Source organism: Salmo salar, chromosome ssa10 (assembly GCF_905237065.1).
Source record: "Salmo salar chromosome ssa10, Ssal_v3.1, whole genome shotgun sequence".
Lineage (NCBI taxonomy): Eukaryota > Metazoa > Chordata > Actinopteri > Salmoniformes > Salmonidae > Salmo > Salmo salar.
In genome coordinates, this window is record NC_059451.1 from 112,241,187 (window position 1) to 112,254,149 (window position 12,963).

Genomic DNA, 12,963 nt, shown 5'->3' on the forward strand with positions numbered 1-12,963 from the left:
TCTTTGGACACTGTGTTAACAAACCTCCAGACGAGCTTCAATGCCATACAGCACTCCTTCCGTGGCCTCCAACTGCTTTTAAATGCTAGTAAAACGAAATGCATGCTTTTCAACTGATCGGTTCCCTTTACCGCCCGCCTGACTAGCATCACTACTCTGGACGGTTCTGACTTAGAATATGTGGACAACTACAAATATCTAGGTGTCTGGTTAGACTGTAAACTCTCCTTCCATACTCACTTCAAGCATCTCCAATCACCAAAGCCCCATATACTACCAACCACTGCGACCTGTATGCTCCCGTTGGCTGGCCCTCGCTTCATATTCGTCGCCAAACCCACTGGCTCAATGTCATCTATAAGTCTTTGCTAGGTAAAGCCCCACCTTACCTCAGCTCATTGGTCACCATAGCAGCACCCACCCGTAGTACGCGCTCCAGCAGGTATATTTCACTGGTCATCCCCAAAGCCAACACCTCCTTTGGCCGCCTTTCCTTCCAGTTCTCTGCTGCCAATGACTGGAACGAATTGCATAAATCACTGAAGCTGGAGACTCATATCTCCCTTACTAACTTTAAGCATCAGCTGTCAGAGCAGCTTACCGATCACTGCACCTGTACGCAGCCCATCTGTAAATAGCCCATCCAACTACCTCATCCCCATATTGTTATTTATTTTTGCTCTTTTTAGACCCCAGTATCTCTACTTGCACATCATCATCTGCACATCTATCACTCCAGTGTTAATGCTAAATTGTAATTATTTTGCCACTATGGCCTATTTATTGCCTTGCCTCCCTAATCTTACTACATTTGCACACACTGTACATGTTTCTGTTGTGTTATTGACTGTACGCTTGTTTATGTGTAACTCTGTGTTGTTGCTTTTGTCGCACTGCTTTGCTTTATCTTGGCCAGGTTGCAGTTTTAAATGAGATCTTGTTCTTAACTGGCCTACCTGGTTAAATAAAGGTTAAATATAAAAAATAAGAAAACTATTTTGCCCTGTTTATCAAAAGTGTTGGAAAAACTTGTCAATATTCAACTGACTGGCTTTCTTGATGTTTATAGTATTCTCTCTGGTATGCATTCTGGTTTCCTCTCAGATTATGGATGTGTCACTGCAACCTTAAATATCCTCAATGATGTCACCATTGCCCTTGATTCTAAGCAATGTTGTGCTGCTATTTTTATTGACTTGGCCAAAGCTTTTGATACGGTAGACCATTCCATTCTTGTGGGCCTGCTAAAGAGTATTGGCATCTCTGAGGGGTCTTTGGTCTGGTTTGCTAATTACCTCGCTCAAAGAGTGCAGTGTATAAAGTCAGAAAATCTCCTGTCTCAGCCACTGGCTGTCACCAAGGGAGTACCCCAACATTATAGCTCAGGCAGTAGGAAGCTCTCTCATCCATTTATATGCAGATGATACAGTCTTATACTCAGCTTGCCCCTCCCCAGATTTTGTGTTAAACCCTCTACAACAAAGCTTTCTTAGTGTCCAACAAGCTTTCTCTACCATTAACCTTGTTTTGAACACCTCCAAAACAAAGGTCATGTGGTTTGGTAAGAAGAATGCCCCTCTCCCCACTCGTGTGATTACTACCTCTGAGGGTTTAGAGCTTGAGGTAGTCACCTCATACAAGTGCTTGGGAGTATGGCTAGACGGTACACTGTCCTTCTCTCAGCACATATCAAAGCTGCAGGCTAAAGTTAAATCTAGAATTGGTTTCCTCTATCGTAATCACTCCTCTTTCCCCCCAGCTGCCAAACTAACCCTGATTCAGATGACCATCCTACCCATGATAGATTACGGAGACATAATTTATAGATCGGCAGGCTAAGGGTGCTCTCGAGCGGCTAGATGTTCTTTAACATTTGGCCATCAGATTTGCCACCAATGCTCCTTATAGGACAGATCACTGCAATCTATACTCCTCCGTAAACTGGTCATCTCTGTATACCCTTCGCAAGACCCACTGGTCGATGCTTATTTATAAACCCTCTTAGGCCTCACTCCCCCCATCTGAGATATCTAATGCAGCCCTCATCCTCCACATACAACAATCATTCTGCCTGTCACATTCTGTTAAAGGTCCCCAAAGCACACACATCCCTGGGTTGCTCCTCTTTTTAGTTCGCTGCAGCAAGCGACTGGAACAAGCTGCAACAAACACTCAAACTGGACAGTTTTATCTCCATCTCTTCATTCAAAGACTCAATCATGGACACTCTTACTGACAGTTGTGGCTGCTTTGCGTGATGTATTGTTGTCTCTACCTTCTTGCCCTTTGTGCTGTTGTTTGTGCCCAATAATGTTTGTACCATGTGTTGTGCTGCTACCATGTTGTTGTCATGTTATGTTGCTACCATGCTGTGTTGTCATGTGGTGTCGCTACCATGCTGTGTTGTCATGTGTTGCTGCCTTGCTATGTTGTTGTCTTAGGTCTCTCTTTATGTAGTGTTGTGTTGTATCTCTTGTCGTGATGTGTCTTTTGTCCTATATATATATTATTTTATCCCAGCCTTCATCACCGTAGGAGGCCTTTTGGTAGGCCATCATTGTAAATAAGAATTTGTTCTTAACTGACTTGTCCCTCAGGTCCTCTGGTACTGGCCTTTTAACTATCCCAAAGCCTAGGACCAAGAGGCATGGAGAGATAATCATTTTATTATAACATTAAGTACAGAGAAATAGGCTGAGAAATTTGAGAATGCCCCCAGGTTCTGGAATAGCCTGCCAGAGAACCTAAGGGGGGTCGAAAACTAGGGACATATTTAAAAGAGATATTAAAACACAAATTTTTAGCTTTGCTTTTCCTTAGGCTGCTTTTTTAGTCTTTCAGTTTTTATTGTTATTCTTTTGTTTTTTTATCCTCATGTATGTTGTGTAGTAAATATTAATGTTTTATTTTCATAGTTTTTTTTTTCTTGTGAAGTGGAATGTCAGAAATGTGCTATATAAATAAAGTTTGAATAAGCCATTGACTGACCAATGCTATTGGTACTGAACCTATTGACTTCTCCCCAGTTCCTCTAGAAAATCCCTGAGTCCCCGGCAACACGTAGCAGTAGCGATGTGACAGATGTCAAACGAGCAGGTGATTTAGCTGCCACACAAACAGTCCTTATGCTATCACCTGGTACAAGGGTCATAAACGAATACTGACATTCAGTTAATTATTATCATCATCTCTCATCACAGCTGCCTAGAAGCTATGCACAGTACAATCAGGTACAGGATACTGTAAGTGTTTCTCAGAGCCTTGTCTCTTGGCTGACGACAACAACAACATCACAAACCTGTGTGAACACCTCTGTTTTTTAAGCCTTACTGCCCAAACTTATATCTGCAATGTGGAAAAACCAGACCCTGTCACATACAGATTTGAGCCAATTTGCTACAGCAGGAAAATAAACCTGCAGCAACAGGAAATGTGAATCATTATGTGGATTATAATTAATGGAGATTTTTGTAGTGGTTGATCCATTTTTCGTTAAGGCAAATTAAGTCTGACATTTCAAAATGGAAATGACAAACTTCAGAAGTATTTTTAAATCTCAAATACACTACAAGTTTGCATTTCCTGCTGTGCAGGAAGATTCTTCGAAACAATGTCACTCAATACTCCTCTATTATTAGGAAGGCATCACTTATGCTCTAGAGGAGCTCAGAGGCAGGTATCCCAGGGGTTGGGGTGGGGTAGACTGGCTTGATGATGGCTCCATTAGTTAAAAAGAGGCTGCCTGGCTGCCGGACGGAGGGAGGGAGAGCAGAGGCAGGTACCGTGAGTTTACTTTGTGTAAGGAATGGATGGCTTTTATCTTTTTTGACAATTACCTTTTAATCTCAAGCTAAGAGTAGAGATATCTCACTATCACAGCTAGGAGATAACAGAAATAAAAATGTCCTGGACTTTGCACAGTCCTTAGACACTTTTTGAGAGCTTAGTATCAGATTCTGTTATTCCAGGGCAGATAAAGGATAACATTTGCTCCTTTTACCAGATATGTGTAAACAGTTACTAAGCACCTAACACTTTAAAAATAATAAAATACAAGGCCTCCCGAGTGGTGCAGTGGTCTAAGGCACTGCATCACAGAGCTAGCTGTGCCACTATATATCCTAGTTCCAGTCCAGGCTCTGTTGTAGCTGACCACTACCAGTTGGATACCATGAAAAAGGGGTAAAACAATTTTTTCAAAAGTAAACCAAAACTTATAATGAGATTATTACATAGGCTATTCCACTGGTAGCTACTGTGGTAAAGTAATTTAAATAGAGCATATGTCTCTCGATGATGTAAACTGTGACTCTTCACTGTTACATGGTATAAACAGAGAATGTTGTGTGGAATCCACTAAGGAGATGTGATGTCTGGCAGACAGGCAGCTATTTTCCATGTCTACGCTGACTCCTCACTCAACAGGTGCTGCTGGCTGCAGTGGTAGGGTTAGTTAGAGGAGGATGTTTTCAATGGAAACGCCCCACAGACACGAAGTGCATGTTTTGTTGGGACGCCAGAACTGTCAACAACACAGTCCCTGAGGACGTAGGAAGAAGGGATATTAAATGGGTCCAGAGGGAAGAGTATCCCTACTGACCCACCAACTAAAGAGAGAGAGAGAGAGAGAGAGAGAGAGAGAGAGTGAAAAGGGGGGAGACAGAAAGAAAGAAAGAAAGAAAGAAAGAAAGAAAGAAAGAAAGAAAGAAAGAAAGAAAGAAAGAAAGAAAGAAAGAAAGAAAGAAAGAAAGAAAGAAAGAAAGAAAGAAAGAAAGAAAGAAAGAAAGAAATAAAGAAAGAAAGAAAGCAGGTAGAAAGTATTGGAGCAGGTGGTAACGGTTGTTGCAAGGAGAGGACCAAGGTGCGCGTGGTACGTGTTCATGATGGTATTTATTAAAACACTGAATCAAAACACTGAATCAAAAACAAAGTGGAACAAAACGCAACAGCTCTGTCAGGCGAAAAACACAAGACAGAAAACAACTACCCACAAAAACCCTGTGGGAAAAGGCTACCTAAGTATGGCTCCCAATCAGAGACAACGATAGACAGCTGTCCCTGATTGAGAGCCATACCGGCCAAAACAAAGAAATACACAAAACATAGAAAATGGAACATAGAATGCCCACCCTAGTCACACCCTGGCCTAACCAAAATAGAGAACAAAAACCTCTCTATGGCCAGGGCGTGACACAGGTCCTCCCTGAAGCAATGGTTAGGTAGGTCAGTATGTCCTAGGTTAGGTTATCTCTGTTGTCTTGTTGAATGTAAATCGTGGGAAGAATCTGGATATGATGTGAGCAGGAGGCCCAAAGCGAGATTTGGTTAGGGGGCAGCGGACAGAAACATTCAGTTTTAAAGTACATTTTCTGCAGTTCTACACATTTTACCATGGGGCAGAGAGAAAGTGTTGCAGTTTTAAAGTTAATTTCCTGCAATTCTACCCATTTTGCCATGGGGCAGAGAGAAAGTGTTGCAGTTTTAAATTTAATTTCCTGCAATTCTACCCATTTTGCCATTTTGCCATGACTTACACCATGGTAATGATATCTGAGTGAGAGTGACTAACAAAATCAATGGGGGCCCCCTGGAGGTCAGGGCCCCTGGGAATGTGCCCTACGTGCCCGGTCGGTATTTACCATGATTACTACAAGTTTAGATAACTGGCTAGACTAACTTTTTAATCTAAGAATTGTTAGCTGACAGGGCTAATTGGATGACTGTCAGTGACTGACATAACAAGAGAGAAATTGCTGATGCACAACCACGTTTCAAATGTACACCTTGTGTATTCCACTATTCTAACTCTCAACAGTAACACTGAAACTAACAGGTATCTCTGATTGGCTCTGGCATCAGCCAGAGCCAATCTTCCACAGAAAGGGTTTGAGAGAGAGGTGGTAGAGAAACACATGAGAAAGTAATTTAAGTCAATATAGAGTTGAAAGAACACGTTTAAGAAGTTGACGGATTAGTGGGAGGAGATGAGAGACGAGGGAGTGAATTAGTGAAAGAAAAAGAGAAAAGGATGGAGTACAGAAACAGAGAGATACTATCCTCTCCATATCAAAGCAACAAATAGAAGGTATTGTGAATCATCTCTCTGTGAGGTAGAGCCAGGGTTCTCTCATGTATTCTAGCGCTAGTCAGCTGCAGCCCAGATTTTGAATGAGGATGCGGAGGGGAGGGAGGAAGGAGGACAGATGGAACTCACCATGTCAAAGTCTTTGGCCATTACCGTTCAGATTTTCACACAGCCAAAAAGCACTGTACAAAAATTACAATATTTACCTGAGTGCATGATTCCATGTGAACTGTTCTAAGGGATACAATGATACATTCTCTTATCAGAATATATAATTAGCCACTCTCTAAACCAGTTCTGGGAGTGCTGAAAGGGCTGTTCTTCAAAGTTACCAATGGCTTCAAGTCATGACTGACGTACAAAAACCGTCTTGTTATTGTGAGGTGAAGTGGGGTGAAGTGGGAGTTCTTTGGGTGGGCTAAACTACTTCAAACAGGTTACTGTTGCTATCATGATTATCTTTAAGGACGACCTATTTAACTACCTTTCACCTATTGATTTCTTGCTCTATAATCATCAAAGGGGTTGCCTTTCACTCCCATACCCCACCTAACCACCCACCCATGGGTATACAGGTTGAGCGAAATACTATTTACTATCATTTTGTCTTGTTTTTCTTACTCTGTTGTTTCTTACTACATGCGGTAGGCATTTTAGGGGGCAATCTTGCCCACATCATGATGACTTGCACTGGAGCACAAAACCATAGAGGTCAAAGGCAAGCTCTGAACAGAGTACATTACAGTAATGTTACAGTAAATCATATAGCGACAGAAAGGTCACATTCAAGACAACCCCACTTTAGCATATCTGAAGACTGATCACCACTGAAGATAGGCTGATTGCTTCAAATATTCAGGTAGGTCATAGATAATCATTCCAAGCCTCTTCCTTCCATAACAACATTCCTTAAAGGTGAGTCTCTTCTTGCCTCTCCCCTCCTTTCCTCTCTCAGTCACTCTTTCTCACTCTCTTTCGTTCCAGGGTGAAGGAATGTGGGTGGTGAGGGTTATCTGGTTCCAGACAGCTGATATTTATTTAGAGATGGCTGCTGTTTTTCCTCTCCTCAGAGTGTTTAAATACCTTCACATACCTCTGACCTTGACTTGTTACAGCTGGACCAGGCCCCTTTCTACCCTGCCCTGGCCTGAGTTCTGTTCAAGTACATTACACTCTCTCTTACAGAACCAAAGTCATTTTGAGACAAAAAGGCCTACCTGTAAGCTATACAGACCCTGTGTCCATTGCCCCCCAAAAAACTAAAACGGATGTTGTAGCAGCCTACTGTGACCATACTGATTAGAGCTTTGGAACAAACCTATTACCATAGAATGTGAAAGTGTGCCCTCTGCAGGAACTGAGACAAACTACTCCAGAACCTTCACATGGGTTTTCACTGGTTTATTTTCATACTGGGGACATGGATACACCACCAACTGCCAATTTCCCTCAAGAAGTCAGTTTCATTTCCCAAAAAGTTTTATGAGGTTGGTAGTGACGTAAAATGTGATGTCAGAGCAATGGTTTATCAAAGTACTGGCCACACTCTCTCTAATAAAACACAGCACATTAAGGGATAGCCCATGGTATTTCCAGTTGGTCCGAGTCTGTGGTTTATGCATCCCTTAGGCTGATCAAAAACATAGCACACTGACTGATCAAAGCTACTAAACTCAGCAAAAAAAGAAACGTCCTCTCACTGTCAACTGCAATTATTTTCAGCAAACTTAACATGTGTAAATATTTGTATGAACATAAGAATCAACAACTGAGACATAAACTGAAAAGGTTCCACAGACATGTGACTAACAGAAATGGAATAATGTGTCCCTGAATAAAGGGGGGGTTAAAATCAAAAGTACTGCAGTGCATCTCCTCCTCATGGACTGCACCAGATTTGCCAGTTCTTGCTGTGAGATGTTACCCCACTCGTCTACCCAAGGCACCTGCAAGTTCCCAGACATTTCTGGGGGGAATGGCCCTAGCCCTCACCCTCCGATCCAACAGGTCCCAGACATGCTCAATAGGATTGAGATCCGGACTCTTCGCTGGCCATGGCAGAACACTGACATCCCCGTCTTGCAGGAAATCACACACAAAACGACCAGTATGGCTGGTGGCATTGTCATGCTGGAGGGTCATGTCAGGATGAGCCTGCAGGAAGGGTACCACATGAGGGAGGAGGATGTCTTTCCTGTAACGCACAGCGTTGAGATTGCCTGCAATGACAACAAGCTCAGTCCGATGATGCTGTGACACACCGCCCCAGACCATGACGGACCCTCCACCTCAATCCCGCTCCAGAGTACAGGCCTTGGTGTAACACTCATTCCTTCAACGATAAACGCGAATCCGACCTTCACCCCTGGTGAGACAAAACCGCGACTCGTCAGTGAAGAGCACTTTTTGCCAGTCCTATCTGGTCCAGCGACGGTGGGTTTGCCCATAGGCAGTGTTGTTGCTGATGATGTCTGGTGAGGACCTGCCTTACAACAGGCCTACAAGCCCTCAGTACAGCCTCTCTCAGCCTATTGCGGACAGTCTGAGCACTGATGGAGGGATTGTGCGTTCCTGGTGTAACTCAGGCAGTTGTTGTTGCCATCCTGTACCTGTCCCGCAGGTGTGATGTTTGGATGTACCGATCCTGTGCAGGTGTTGTTACGCGTGGTCTGCCACTGCGAGGACAATCAGCTGTCCATCCTGTCTCCCTGTAGCGCTGTCTTAGGCGTCTCACAGTACGGACATTGCAATTTATTACCCTGGCCACATCTGCAGTCCTCATGCCTCCTTGCAGCATGCCTAAGGCACGTTCATGCAGATGAGCAGGGACCCTGGGCATCTTTCTTTTGGTGTTTTTCCGAGTCAGTAGAAAAGCCTCTTTAGTGTCCTAAGTTTTCATAACTGTGACTTTAATTGCCTACCGTCTGCAAGCTGTTAGTGTCTTAACAACCGTTCCACAGGTGCATGTTCATTAGTTGTTTATGGTTCATTGAACAAGCATGGGAAAAAGTGTTTAAACCCTTTACAATGAAGAGCTGTGAAGTTATTTGGATTTTTACAAATTTTCTTTGTACAACAGGGTCCTGAAAAAGGGACGTTTCTTTTTTTTGCTGAGTTTGTGTTTTGTATTGTATGAAAATACAATCTTTTCCAACCCCCAAGCAACCCCCCAGCATTTGTGTTGAGTGAGTCCGCCAGGTCAGAGGCCTTAGGGATTACCACTAATGTTCTTTTGATAAGTGTGTGAATTGGACCATTTTCTGTCCTGCTAAGCATTTGAAATGTAACGAGTAATTTTGGGTGACAGGGAAAATGTAAAAAGTACATTTATTTTCTTCAGGAATGTAGTGAAGTAAAAGCTGTCAAAAATATAAATAGTAAAGTACAGATACCCCCAAAAACTACTTAAGTAGTACTTAAGTATTTTTTACTTAAGTACTTTACACCACTGCCTAAGTCCTAGGTAGAGGAGAAGTTATTTTCCTCCACCCCGTGCTGACAGGGAGAGGAGAGATGATCTGTTGATTTGACTGCTGTGGTCTCCCTCTGCGATGAGAGCCAGATGCATGGCACACTGCCTGCGGTGCTCTCCTGTGGAAGATGGATGATTCCTCCTGATAGAAAGTCAGGAAGAGTTGACAGCTTAAAATGAAAATAATACATTGCTGTCACATTCCATAAGATGCCTGCATGTCCCAGGGTACCACTGTTGTCCCCTCGCTCTTCTCCCTCACTGTCCACTGTGTCTCATTGCCCTGTATGTATGCCCTGTCGCCAGGCCACACTGAACACAAACGCAGACTGTACTGTACATATCCAGGCTAAACAGCCTACGGTATCTTCCCCTTCCATATATAAACTCCATGGAGGTTTTGACTCCACATGTATGTAATCATGAAATTTCCATTTCAACATCTCTGGATTGTTCTGAGAATGAAGGCTGGCCTCCCAGTCTACCGTAGATCATCATATCGAACATGAATGCGTGTGACAGCCAGCCATGCACACTGGATTATCTATTCCACTTGCGTAAGATAGCGATGAGTCAACGTTACATGAAGAACGTGGGAGATTAAATCAAAATCAGGCATCATCACACTCAATTTCAGTACATTTTATTCTTGCTTAGAGAGACCACTATTTCCCGTTTAAGCTAAGCTGGCTGCCTTGCAGCAACTACTGCACAGAGAGGCTATTCACAACCAAACAAGAGCCTCTTTTCATTTAGATTGTATCTAAACTCAGCAAAAAAAGAAATGTCCCCTTTTCAGGACCCTGTCTTTCAAAGATAATTTGTAAAAATCCAAATAACTTCACAGATCTTCACTGTAAAGGGTTAAAACACTGTTTCCCAGGCTTGTTCAATGAACCATAAACAATTCATGAACATGCACCTGTGGAACGGTGGTTAAGACACTAACAGCTTACAGACGGAAGGCAATTAAGGTCACAGTTATGAAAGCTTAGGACACTAAAGAGGCTTTTCTACTGACTCTGAAAAACACCAAAAGAAAGATGCACAGGGTCCCTGCTCATCTGCGTGAACGTGTCTTAGGCATGTTGCAAGGAGGCATGAGGACTGCAGATGTGGCCAGGGAAATAAATTAAAATGTCCGTACTGTGAGACACCTAAGACAGCGCCACATGGAGACAGGATGGACAGCTGATCGTCCTCGCAGTGGCAGACCACGTGTAACAACACCTGCACAGGATCGGTACATCCAAACATCACACCTGTGGGACAGGTACAGGATGGCAACAACAACTGCCTGAGTTAGACCAGGAACGCACAATCCCAAACATCAGTGCTCAGACTGTCCGCAATAGGCTGAGAGAGGCTGGACTGAGGGCTTGTAGGCCTGTTGTAAGGCAGGTCCTCATCAGCCATCACTGGCAACAACACTGCCTATGGGCAAACCCACCATCGCTGGACCAGACAGGACTGGCAAAAAGTGCTCTTCACTGACGAGTTGCGGTTTTGTCTCACCAGGGGTGTTGGCCGGATTCGTGTTTATCGTCAAAGGAATGAGCGTTACACCAAGGCCTGTACTCTGGAGCGGGATCGATTTGGAGGTGAAGGGTCCATCATGGTCTGGGGCGGTGTGTCACAGCATCATCGGACTGAGCTTGTTGTCATTGCAGGCAATCTCAACGCTGTGCGTTACAGGGAAAACATCCTCCTCCCTCATGTGGTACCATTCCTGCAGGCTCATCCTGACATGACCCTCCAGCATGACAATGCCACCAGCCATACTGCTCGTTCTGTGCATGATTTCCTGCAAGACGGGGATGTCAGTGTTCTGCGATGGCCAGCGAAGAGCCCGGACCTCAATCCCATTGAGCATGTCTGGGACCTGTTGGATCGGGGGGTGAGGGCTAGGGCCATTCCCCCCAGAAATGTCTGGGAACTTGCAGGTGCCTTGGTGGAAGAGTGGGGTAACATCTAGAGGTCGACCGATTAATCTGAATGGCCAATTAATAAAGGCCGATTTCAAGTTTTCATAACAATCGGTAATCGGCATTTTTGGACACAGATTTGCCGATTATTTTCTATACCTTTATTTAACTAGGCAAGTCAGTTAAGAACACATTCTTATTTTCAATGACGGCCTAGGAACGGTGGGTTAACTGCCTTGTTCAGGGGCAGAACGACAGATTTTTACCTTGTCAGCTCGGGGATTCGTTTTTGCAACCTTCCGGTTACTAGTCCAACGCTCTAACCACCTGCCTTACATTGCACTCCATGAGGAGCCTACGTGGCAGGCTGACTACATGTTACGCGAGGGCAGCAAGAACCCAAGTTAAGTTGCTAGCTAGCATTAAACTTATCTTATAAAAAACAATCAATCCTAACATAGTCAGTAGTTAACTGCACATGGTTGATGATATAACTAGTTTACCTAGCGTGTCCTGTGTTGCATATAATCGATGCGGTGCCTGTTAATTTCTCATTGAATCACAGCCTACTTTGACAAACGGGTGATGATTTAACAAGCGCATTTGCGAAAAAGCACTGTCGTTGCACCAATGTACCTAACCATAAATATCAATGCCTTTCTTTAAAATCAATACACAAGTATATATTTTTAAACCTGTATATTTAGTTAATATTGCCTGCTAAGATGAATTTCTTATAACTAGAGAAATTGTGTCACTTCTCTTGCGTTCCGTGCAAGCAGTCAGGGTAAATGCAGCAGTTTGGGCCGCCTGGCTCATTGCAAACTGTGTGAAGTCCATTTATTCCTAACAAAGGCCGTAATTAATTATGACATAACATTGAAGGTTGTACACAATGTAACAGCAATATTTAGACTTAGGGATGCCATCCGTTAGATAAAATACGGAACGGTTCCGTATTTCACTGAAAGAATAAACGTTTTGTTTTGGAAATGATAGTTTCCGGATTCTACCATTTTAATGACCAAAGGTTCGTATTTCTGTGTGTTATGTTATAATTAAGTCTATGATTTGATAGAGCAGTTTGACAGAGATGGTAGGCACCAGCAGGCTCGTAAGCATTCATTCAAACAGCACTTTCGTGCGTTTGCCAGCAGCTCTTCGCAATGCTTCAAGCATTGTGCTGTTTATGACTTCAAGCCTATCAACTCCCGAGATTAGGCTGGTGTAACTGATGTGAAATGGCTAGCTAGTTAGCAGGGTGCGCGCTAATAGCTCATCCACCTCTGGCCTGCTGGCCCCCCTACCTCTGAGGAAGCACAGTTCCCGCTCAGCCCAGTCAAAACTGTTCGCTGCTCTGGCACCCCAATGGTGGAACAAGCTCCCTCACGATGCCAGGACAGCGGAGTCAATCACCACCTTCCGGAGACACCTGAAACCCCACCTCTTTAAGGAATACCTAGGATAGGATAAAGTAATCC